Genomic DNA, 12,517 nt, shown 5'->3' with positions numbered 1-12,517 from the left:
TGCTGCACTGGACGCCACTGCGCTATGCTGCAGAGCGCCGCCGCTGGGTGGTGGTCTCTGCCCTTCTGCAGATGGGCGCCCATCTGCATCATCTGGGAGACTTCCAGCGTGGTCTGCACAGTCCTGAGGAAATGTGGGATATTTTCAAGAAAGATGGATACAAAGCGCTGTTCTATCACATAATTCTCAAGAATGAGTCAGTATGGAGGCCGCAGATGGTGGAACAGCGAATCGAACACAAGTGTTTAGAGATACAGGTAAAGTTCACATATTTAATTTTTACATTCAAATGAAATATACGAAGGGCGTTCAGTAACTAATGCAAAACATTTTTTTTCTTGGCCAGTTTAGGTTGAAAAATGCAGAACTTGATGTGGAACACATCGGAATATTCTCGCTTCAGTCCCAATAATTTCATGAAGATCCGATAGGTAGCGGTGCTATACATAATCTTCAAAACAGCCTCTGTAACATAGTTGCCTTCCAAGCAGAGATATGTCATTGAGTTTCTTTCGGCGGATAGCCAACCCGTCGGATATTCATAGGCACTTGCAGAATGTCTACGAAAAGTTGGCAGTGAACAAAAGCACGGTGAGTCGGCTTTCCAAGCAGAGATATGTCATTGAGTTTCTTTCGGCGGAAAGCCAACCCATCGGATATTCATAGGCACTTGCAGGATGTCTACGAAAAGCTGGCAGTGAACAAAAGCACGGTGAGTCGTTGGTCGAATCGTGCAAACCGCTCCCATCTCCCGTGTGCCAGCCGGCCGAACACTGACTCAAGCAACATTGAAACGACTGGTCACTCTCACTGGAGGTGCTCGACGGTTCACAACAGAACACTTTGAGACTCAACTGGACTCTTCTGTTGGTACTGCTGCCTCATTCCTTCACCAGTTGTGCTACTCAAAGGCGTGTGCCCCCTGGATTCCTCGCGGCCTAACAGAAGACCATAAAGAGCAACGTACGGAACTGCTTGCGCGCTATAAAGTTGATACAGACTACTTTCTATCTAACATCGTCACTGGCCATGAAACATGGGTGTGGTGTCACCACCAGACCCCACACTTGCTAGGTGGTAGCCTTTAAATCGGCCGCGGTCCGTTAGTATACGTCGGACCCGCGTGTCGCCACTATCAGTGATTGCAGACCGAGCGCCGCCACACGGCAGGTCTAGTCTAGAGGGACTCCCTAGCACTCGCCCAGTTGTACAGGCGACTTTGCTAGCGATGTTTCACTGTCTACATATGCTCTCAGTTGCCGAGACGACAGTTTAGCATAGTCTTCAGCTACGTCATTTGCTACGACCTAGCAAGGCGCTATATTCAGTTACTATATGTCTTCTGAACTGATAATATTGTGAATCATGTACCGTGAAGAGCGACGTACATCATTAATGGATTAAAGTTAAGTATCAAACTAATTCCGTCCGCTTTCTGAATTCTAATTCCTTGTCATGTTCCAGACCTCACGTCAGTGTAGTTCTTCCCTCCACACGCCAGCCTGCGTGAGCTAAAACGCGTGCATTTCGACCTCCTCTAGTAACACGGTGTTGGCTCTTCTGACAACCCAACAATGGGTTCATCACTTCGAACCGAAAACAAAATTGCAATCAGTGGGGTGGCGCACACCACTTCTTACCCGAAGAAAAAGTTCAGAGCCGCACCCTCACCCGCTAAACTCATAGCGATGGTCTTCTGGGACTCTGAAGAGGTTACTCTGTTTGATGTCCCCCCTCATGGTCCAACGACCAACTCTGAAGTGTATTGTGCTACCATTAGGAAACTGAAGAAACGACTTCAGCGTGTTCGTCGCCTCAAATACGTAAACGAATTTCTCCTTCGCCACGACTAAGCAAAACGACACTCAAGTCTGCGCATCCGAGAGGAGCTCATAAAACTGCACTGGCTGTTTCTCCTCGTCCGCCCTACATCCCGCATATCCAACCTTCTGACAGCCATCTGTTTGGCCCAGTGAAGGATGCACTCTTCGAGAAGCAATACATGAATAATGGCTATTGATGTGACAAGACGCTCTCTCTGATGTCAACCAATAGTGTGGTACTACACGGGCATGCAGGCCTTACTGTTACAATGGCGTACGGCCGTCATACTGAATAGAGATTACGTTGAAAAATTGGGCTTTTTAGCCAAAAGGGTGGGGAATAGTATTGTCTATTTGGTTCCTGAATAAAACCAACCTGATTTCAGAAAAGAAAATGTGTTGCATTATTTATTGAATGCCGCTCGTGTTTCATAGATTCCACAGATAAGATTCTGGGTAATACGAGCATTAAATCGTACTTCATGGCAGCTTCCAGATACATCTACATCTACATCAATCTGAGTTTACACACATCCTCTTCAAACCACTGTGAAGTGCGTGACAGTGGGTGCTTAGCATATTACTATATAATACGGTTTCTTTCTGTTCCAATGGAGAATGGAGCGCAGGAAGAATTAATGCCTAAATTAGTATGTGTGGGCTGTAATTTACTAGTGTAATCTTGTCTTCAGGATCCATACGGGAGGGCTAAGTAAAGAGGTGAATATCTCTAGATTAATCACTTCATATTGATTCTGGAAATTTTGTGCGCAAGTTTTCGCAGCATGATTTGGATCCGTCCTCTAGAGTCTGTCAAATATATAGCATGGGATTTTATGCACTATAAAATTCTCAAACTGAATGAAAGTAAAAATATTTACAAAGGCCCTCAAGACACAACTTCGTCTCTAACGAGAAAAACCGAAGAACATTCCGGAAACTGCTTAGGGAAGCCTTTAGTGGGGACTCTCCTTCGTGTGATTCTAAAACCTGTCACTAGAGTGGAACACTGACCAGAAAACATCACGCGTGAGTAGGCTCACTACCATCAAGGCACAAATCTCTCCACTATTTCCTGCAACTCATGTACTCTTACTTAGCATGGATCCAGCTCGCTTGAGTTATATTGTAAGATGACCTTGACAAGTGCTTTGTCAGCAGTCTGTTTTGCAGACAATCTGCGTTTCCCCACTATTCTGTCAATAACACGAAGTCGTCTAAAATATCTCTCTTCTAAATAATATTAATCTGAGTAATTATCGTATAGTCTGGTAGCCAGTCTAATCTTCCTCGTGACAGCTATTATAATCTTTCTCTCGGATATTCTTTACGACTGAAAAAATGATAGCATAAAGCAAGTAAAGTGTAATTGATGTTAACTGCAAATTTAATAATTGGTCTTTTCCTTATTGGCAATCTGTATTGTATGGACGATGGTACGCTTGTATGTTAAATCATAATTAGTTAATGTAATTTACCAGATCGTCTCCGAAGAAGCATTCTGTAACGACGATCATGGACCACCAATAATTACCAATGCACGTAAAAGAGAAGTTCCGATGATGAAATTAAAACTGAGAAAACCGAAAGTAATTTTAACTGTCTCACTCTGTACAGAAGAGAGTATATTCCTCCGAGCAGTTATCGCTCAAGACTGCTGGAGCACTGACTATACAATCTCTGGCGAATGAAATTCTCTTAACGTAATTCGGGATACATCACACTGCTACCTTCGTACGACTGATCCTTCGTTATTATTCCATTTCAGTAGCTACGTTTTGTTACACCCAGGCATTTGTACGAGTTGACTGATTCCTCTTGCTATATCTTCTTCTACATCTATACACCGCAAGTCAATATGCGGCATACAGCGGAGGGTACTTCGTGTAGCATTTCCCTTCCGTCGTTTCCTGATCCCGTCGCGAATGATTCGCTGGAAGAACGGTACCTGGTAGATTGACTGAGTATCTCCGTGGCGCTTTCGCACTCATTAAATGAACCTGTAACGAAACGCGCTGCTGCTCTTTGGATCTTCTCTATTTTCTCTGTCAGTACTGTCCGGTACGAATCCGTGCCTGATGAGGAATGTTCTAGTACTGGTCGAACAAGTGCTTTATAAGCTACTTGCTTTGTTGATTGACTACTTTTCTTCCAATAAATCCCAGTTTGGGACCTGTCTTACCCGCTATTAATTTTGTGTCGTCGTTCCCCTTCGAACTGCTTCGTGTGCATACACCAAGATATTTTATGGAAGTAACTGCTTCGAGAGTTTGTTCTGTAATCGTTTAGTAATACAATAAACAGTCTTTGTGTCTATGTATTAGGTATACGTTACATTTGTTGACGTTGAGTGTCAATTGCCGCTCGTGGCACCAAATGTCGATTCGATGCTGGTTTTCCTGCGTTTTGCTGTGACCAAACTGCATTACTGCAGTTAATCTGGAAGAAATAGCTTTTAAAAATATTCAATGTATTCCAGTGTTTGGAAACACTCCTTTGGCTAAAAGTTGTGTCAATTTTATACAAATGGTTCAAATGGCTCTGAGCACTATGGGACTCAACATCTTAGGTCATAAGGTCCCTAGAACTTAGAACTACTTAAACCTAACTAAGCTAAGGACATCACACACACCCATGTCCGAGGCAGGATTCGAACCTGCGACCGTAGCAGTCCCGCGGTTCCGGACTGCAGCGCCTGAACCGCACGGCCACCGCGGCCGGCAAATTTTATATAGACGTGAATAGGTAAGAATTCCTGTTATCATGAGATTTTAGTCTCTATGCAAAATATTTGATTGAACTTATTGGGAAATGTTGACGTCTCGCCACTACTAATGTTTTAGTTGAGTATTTTGCTTCCACAGTTTACAAATTTGTCACCTAAATCTTTAAGGTATGATGCAAATCCGTTTATCAAATGGGAAGAGCTCAAAAACAGTTCAGGTCACTTTCTTTTAATGCTTGAGCCCGAAAATGCTCATTTGTGAAAAATAACAATGCGTCATGGCTAAGATCGACCATTCACAGATGCTATTTGACTACATGTCTCTGAATTATTTCCCTGTAAACGTTTCTTGAAGCTACGATCTGTAAACCTATTTAGAAAACTCCTAACAAAAAAAATTCAATCACTCTTCATAATTTCCCTTTTTCCAACCACCGTCAGAGAGATTTCTAACACGGAATAAGTTGTGATTCACGGTCCAGAGATGCTTCTCTTCAACGCTATTCTTTATAATCACGTGATTGTTTTGTGAATGACTTCTTCAAATCAAATAGCTTTAAAACACGTATTGTGGTTCAACCAGCAACTTTTCTGTGGTTAATATCTTTTAAATATACTGTTGCGTAAGTAGGTGTGTACCCACGTAAACACAGTTAGAAATTGGAAACTAACGGAGTCTGAACTCAAGTTTCTTTTTTATTTCTTTCACATATTACAGGTTGTCAAGTAAGAGAATACATAAAAGAGAATCAAGAACAAAGAGTAAAAAGGTAGGTATGAGAATCACAGTCGACGGTTCTCTTCTCTGTGACTCCCGTGCGAACTGTGGAGAATAACCTGCAGTTGGCGCGAATTTTACGCGTCGGCTGCGATCGATGTGTGCGGTAGTCGCCACATGAGCCCCCTTGGTGAGAGCGGAGCTCGGATGTTCCTCTCTGTAGCGGGGAGACACAAAATCATTTACGCATACATAACACTTTCAAGGACTATTGTAACTGGGAGCATGGAATTACTGAATTTCACAGTACTACAGAACACTATTTGGGTATTTTGATTTCAGTATAAGTAAGTAAGTATTTACTTTAGCCACTGTGTGTGAATATTACACTTACGTGAAATCAGAAATTTTTTATTGGCTACATAGCCATACTTCAAGAAGAATACAATAATTCCAATCCCAAAGAAAGCAGGTGTTGACAGATGTGAAAATTACCGAACAATCAGTTCAATAAGCCACAGCTGCAAAATACTAACACGAATTCTTTACAGACGAATGGAAAATCTGGTAGAAGCCGACCTCGGGGAAATCAGTTTGGATTCCGCAGAAATACTGGAACACGTGAGGCAATACTGACCTTACGACTGATCTTAGAAGAAAGATTAAGGAAAGGCAAACCTACGTTTCTAGCATTTTGTTTCTAGCATTTCTTCTTGGAGAAAGCATTTGACAATGTTGACTGGAATACTCTCTTTACAATTCTAAAGTTGGCAGAGGTAAAATACAGGGAGCGAAAGGCTATTTACAATTTGTACAGATACCAGATTGCAGTTATAAGAGTCGAGGGACATGAAGGGGAAGCAGTGGTTGGGAAGGGACTGAGACAGTAGCCTCTCCCCGATGTTATTCAATCTGTATATTGAGCAAGCAGTAAAGGAAACAAAAGAGAAATTCGGGGTAGGTATTAAAATCCATGGAGAAGAAATAAAAACCTTGAGGTTTGCCGATGACATTGTAATTCTGTCAGAGACAGCAAAGGACCTGGAAGAGCAGTTGAACGGAATGGACAGTGTCTTGAAAGGAGGATATAAGATGAACATCAACAAAAGCAAAACGAGGATAATGGAATGTAGTCGAATGAAGTCAGGTGATGCTGAGGGAATTAGATTAGGAAATGAGACACTTAAAGTAGTAAAGGAGTTTTGTTATTTGGGGAGCAAAATAACTGATGATGGTCGAAGTAGAGAGGATATAAAATGTAGACTGGCAATGGCAAGGAAAGCGTTTGTGAAGAAGAGAAATTTGTTAACATCGAGTATAGGTTTAAGTGTCAGGAACTCATTTCTGAAAGTATTTGTATGGAGTGTAGCCATGTATGGAAGTGAAACATGGACGGTAAATAGTTTGGACAAGAAGAGAATAGAAGTTTTCGAAATGTGGTGCTACAGAAGAATGCTGAAGATTAGATGGGTAGATCACATAACTAATGAGGAAGTATTGAATAGGATTGGGGAGAAGAGAAGTTTGTGGCACAACTTGACCAGAAGAAGGGATCGGTTGGTAGTACATGTTCCGAGGCATCAAGGGATCACCAATTTAGTATTGGAGGGCAGCGTGGAGGGTAATAAATCGTAGGGGGAGACCAAGAGATGAATACACTAAGCAGATTCAGAAGGATGTAGGTTGCAGTAGGTACTGGGAGATGAAGAAGCTTGCACAGGATAGAGTAGCATGGAGAGCTGCATCAAACCAGTCTCAGGACTGAAGACCACAACAACAACAACAGGGTTAAAGCTACTCTTCACTAAATTAAAATCCCATCTTAAAACAGTGTTCATCTTATTAACGTAATCACTAAACGACGACTCGTTCTGTACAGTACACACACTATGTGATCAAAAGTATCCGGACACCTGCCTGAAAATAACTTACAAGTTCGTGGCGCTCTCCAGCGGTAATTCTGGAATTCAGTATGGTGTTGACTCGCCGTTAGCCTTGATGACAGCTTCCACTCTCGGCAGGCACACGTTTAATCACGTGCTGGAAACTTGCTTGAAGAATGGCAGCCCATTCTTCACGGAGTGCTGCGCTGAGGAGAGGTATCGGTGTCGGTCGGTGAGGCCTGGCACGAATTCGGTGTTCCAAAACATCCCAAAGGTGTTCCATAGGATTCAGGTCAGGACTCTGTGCAGGCCAGTCCCTTATAGCGATGTTATTGTCGTGTAACCAGTCTACCACAGGCCGTGCATTATCAGGTGCTCGTTCTTGTTGAAAGATACAATCGCCATCCCCGAACTGCTCTTCAACAGTGAGAAGCAATAAAGTACTTAAAACATCAATGTAGGTTGTGTTGTGATAGTGCGACGCAAAACAACAAGGGGTACAAGCCCCCTCCATGAGAAACACAACCACACTGTAACACCGAATTTTGCTATTGGCACTACACACGCCGGCAGATGACGTTCGCCGGGCATTCGACATACCAACACCCTACCATTGGATCGCCACATTGTGTACCATGATTCGTCAATCACAAAACTAAAACATATATAAAGACACCGATTCTCGTCAACAGTAGCGATGCATGATAGGAATGGTCTGTGTTGTACACCAGCAATTGACAACGACTAACCAGAGATCCACATATGCCCACCCACTAATTTTTTTTGTTTTGGCTTAGAGAACGCTGTACTCATAAGCTGTGTTTTTCAACCTTCCCCATCGCATGAAAATGTCACATGATGCTGTAATGATCACAGTTCATCACATTTTCCAATTCTCAAGCACACTGACATCGATCGTTGTGGATTAATGCGTTGAAACGATCTTTATCAATCCCCGAAGGTCTTCCTGAATGTGGAGACTCACTACTGTCGAAACGATCGACTTGAAAACGAGAAAACCATTTTCTTGCCGTGCTATGTCCAATAGCGTTATCTTCAGAGCCGGCGTAAATATTTCTGGCTGTCAGCCTTCTACTGAACTCGACCATAAGAATATGTCGGAATAGTTCCGATTTCTAGACTTCACACTCCGTTTTGTAGCGTCCACAGCTCTATCCACGATCTCCAAATGACAAAATCACAACATGTAAATTCAAAAAGCAAAAGTGAACTACAAATGAAGAATGATAATTGACAAATAAACCAATAGCAACGGAAACATCAAGCAGCCGCTCGACGATGAAATCCAAGTTTTCTCACCTCCCGCCTAACAGCCATAGTGCAGTGGATCCTGTTGCGGTTTGGAATTCCTGTGTGATGGGCTGGATAGATTACCTATTACGAATTCAACTGTCGGCGGTCTCTGGCGGTCAACAGACGAAGTCGGCCTGTACGCTTTTTAACCTTTCCACTTCCTTATAACGTCGGGAACAGTGGACCTAGATATGTTTAGGGCTGCGAAACTCTCGCGTACTGACGTGTGACACAAGTGGCACCCAATCACCTCACCACGTTCGAAGTCTGTGAGTTCCGCGGAGCGCCCCATTCTGCTCTCTCACGATGTCTAATGACCACTGAGGTCCCTGGCAGTAGGTGGCAGCACAATGCACATAATATGAAAAAAGTGTGTTTTTGGTGGTGCCCGGATACGTTTGATCATATAGTGTGTGTGTGTGTATCTGGATTCCATATAAAGCAGTAAATGCGCTGAGGTGACAGATGGCATTGGATAGTGAAATGCTATGATATAGAGATAGCGGTAGTAACGCGCGACCCAAAGTTACTTTTAATTTTCGCCACCATAGCTCTGATCCTCTGTCCGGTTTGGAATGAAGGTTGCGGCCTAGGTGAGTCACTTTACGAAGACTGGCGTACTCAAGGTATGAAAGGGCAGTGCATTGGTAGTACTGTCATTTTCACGCTGTTGATCCATGTGAATAGGTTATTCGACGTGTCTATGGCAGCACGGTGGGAATTAACGGACTTTGAACGCGGACTTTTAGCTAAACGATGTCAAAGTTAGCGTAAGGAGGGCTATGCGTGAAGCGTTCAGTGAATTCGAAAGTAAAATTCTATGTACCGACTTGACAGAAAATCCTAGGAAGTGGCTTCGAAACAGCATATCCAGACACTCCGGGATGATGAAGGCATTGAAACAGAGGATGACACGCGTAAAGCTGAAATACTAAACACCTTTTTCCAAAGCTGTTTCACAGAGGAAGACCGCACTGCAGTTCCTTCTCTAAATCCTCGCACAAACGAAAAAATGGCTGACATCGAAATAAGTGTACAAGGAATAGAAAAGCAACTGGAATCACTCAACAGAGGAAAGTCCACTGGACCTGACGGGATACCAATTAGATTCTACACAGAGTACGCGAAAGAACTAGCCCCCCTTCTAACAGCCGTGTACCGCAAGTCTCTAGAGGAACGGAAGGTTCCAAATGATTGGAAAAGAGCACAGGTAGTCCCAGGCTTCAAGAAGGGTTGTCGAGCAGATGCGCAAAACTATAGACCTATATCTCTGACATCGATCTGTTGTAGAATTTTAGAACATGTTTTTTGCTCGAGTATCATGTCGTTTTTGGAAACTCAGAATCTACTATGTAGGAATCAACATGGATCCCGGGAACAGCGATCGTGTGAGACCCAACTCGCTTTATTTGTTCATGAGACCCAGAAAATATTAGATACAGGCTCCCAGGTAGATGCTATTTTTCTTGACTTCCGGAAGGCGTTCGATACAGTTCCGCACTGTCGCCTGATAAACAAAGCAAGAGCCTACGGAATATCAGACCAGCTGTGTGGCTGGATTGAAGAGTTTTTAGCAAACAGAACACAGACGTTAAAGTAACCTCTGGCGTGCCATAGGGGAGTGTTATGGGACCATTGTTTTTCACAATATATGTAAATGACCTAGTAGATAGTGTCGGAAGTTCCATGCGGCTTTTCGCGGATGATGCTGTAGTATACAGAGAAGTTGCAGCATTAGAAAATTGTAGCGAAATGCAGGAAGATCTGCAGCGGATAGGCACTTGGTGCAGGGAGTGGCAACTGACCCTTAACATAGACAAATGTAATATACTGCGAATACATACAAAGAAGGATCCTTTATTGTATGATTATATGATAGCGGAACAAACACTGGTAGCAGTTACTTCTGTAAAAATATCTGGGAGTATGCGTGCGGAACGATTTGAAGTGGAATGATCATATAAAATTAATTGTTGGTAAGGCGGGTACCAAGTTGAGATTCATTGGGAGAGTCCTTAGAAAATGTAGTCCATCAACAAAGGAGGTGGCTTACAAAACACTCGTTCGACCTATACTTGAGTATTGCTCATCAGTGTGGGATCCGTACCAGATCGGGTTGACGGAAGAGATAGAGAAGATCCAAAGAAGAGCGGCGCGTTCCGTCACAGGCTTATTTGGTAACCGTGATAGCGTTACGGAGATGTTTAACAAACTCAAGTGGCAGACTCTGCAAGAGAGGCGCTCTGCATCGCGGTGTAGCTTGCTCGCCAGGTTTCGAGAGGGTGCGTTTCTGGATGAGGTATCGAATATATTGCTTCCCCCTACTTATACCTCCCGAGGAGATCACGAATGTAAAATTAGAGAGATTAGAGCGCGCACGGAGGCTTTCAGACAGTCGTTCTTCCCGCGAACCATACGCGACTGGAACAGGAAAGGGAGGTAATGACAGTGGCACGTAAAGTGCCCTCCGCCACACACCGTTGGGTGGCTTACAGAGTATAAATGTAGATGTAGATGTAGATGAATGGTAGTTTGAGCTGGACGCATGGGACATTCCATTTTGAAATCGTTGCAGGATTAAATTTTCCGAGATCCAGATTGTCAAAAGTGTGACGAGTGTAGCATGTTTCAGGCATTACCTCTCACTACACCACGGACGTCGCAGAGGACGAAGACCTTAACTTAAGGGTCGAGGGCAGTGGCGTTCCATACCATCCACTAGGACTATGTGGGGTTAATGGTCTGTGGCAGCAGACGACCGGCGCAAGTCCGTTTGATAGTAGCACGACTTCGCCTGCAGCTCCTCTCCTGGAGTCTTGACGATATTCGTTTGAAACTAGACGACTAGAATACCGTGGCCTGGTCAGAAGATTCCCGATTTCGCTCGGTAAGAGCCGACGGTTGGTTTTGAGCGTGGTGCAGACCCCACGAAGTCACGAATTCAAGTTGTCAACAAGGTATTGTGCAAGCTGGAAGTGCCTTCGCAATGATTAGGGCTGTGTTTACACGGAATGGACTGCATTTTCTGGTCCAACAGAAACGACCTTTGACTGGAAATCATTTCAAAACAAAAAAAAAAAAAGAAAATGGCCCTGAGCACTATGGGACTAACATCTGAGGTCATGAGTCCCCTAGAACGTAGAACTACTTAAACCGAACTAACCTAAGGACATCACAGACATCCATGCCCGAGGCAGGAATCGAACCTGCGACCGTAGCAGCCGCGTGGTTCCGGAGTGAAGCTCCTAAACCACTCGGCCAACGCGGCCGGCCGTTTCACTTCGTGGCTGCCTAAAGAGCGACTTCCGCTTTCGCGTCTCAATCCGAACTGTACCCTTTGGTGTCTGCAGACGAATCGTCCGCTTTCGCGTCTGCTCCAGCACTGTCCCTCTGCCCGTCCCCGGCCGCATTTCCCCCGCGCCGAATATCTTCACTCAACTGACTAAGACGGTTTCCTTTCCTGAAGCCGTCCATCTGATTGTCTACAGCTTATTCTACATTATTTTCCATTTTAACTTATTTAAATAATCAAATCTTGACCACTTTCACGTTCTAAATAAAGTAACAATAACATCCATTGTTAAATCATTTTACATAAAACCAATGCAATTCCCTTCTTAACTTTGAATGTCACGGCCAGTAGCCTTGCACCAGTATGCTATCTGATAAATAAATAACTAAAGAACAAATGGTTCAAATGGCTCTGAGCACTAGGGGACTTAACATCTATGGTCATCAGTCCCCTAGAACTTAGAACTACTTAAACCTAACTAACCTAAGGACAACACACAACACCCAGCCATCACGAGGCAGAGAAAATCCCTGACCCCGCCGGGAATCGAACCCGGGAACCCGGGCGTGGGAAGCGAGAACGCTACCGCACGACCACGAGATGCGGGCTAACTAAAGAACAGAAGTAATTATTATGCACTAAACTTTACAACAAGTATTCTATTACCTAATGATTCAATATCGTGTCATGCTGTCATCGTTCAATGTGTTTTGTGTAGAGGAAATGATGATCTGATGCTTAACTGAAAATACTGATAATTTA

Source organism: Schistocerca cancellata, chromosome 10 (assembly GCF_023864275.1).
Source record: "Schistocerca cancellata isolate TAMUIC-IGC-003103 chromosome 10, iqSchCanc2.1, whole genome shotgun sequence".
Classification (NCBI taxonomy): domain Eukaryota; kingdom Metazoa; phylum Arthropoda; class Insecta; order Orthoptera; family Acrididae; genus Schistocerca; species Schistocerca cancellata.
Note: the sequence above shows the minus strand (reverse complement) of the source record.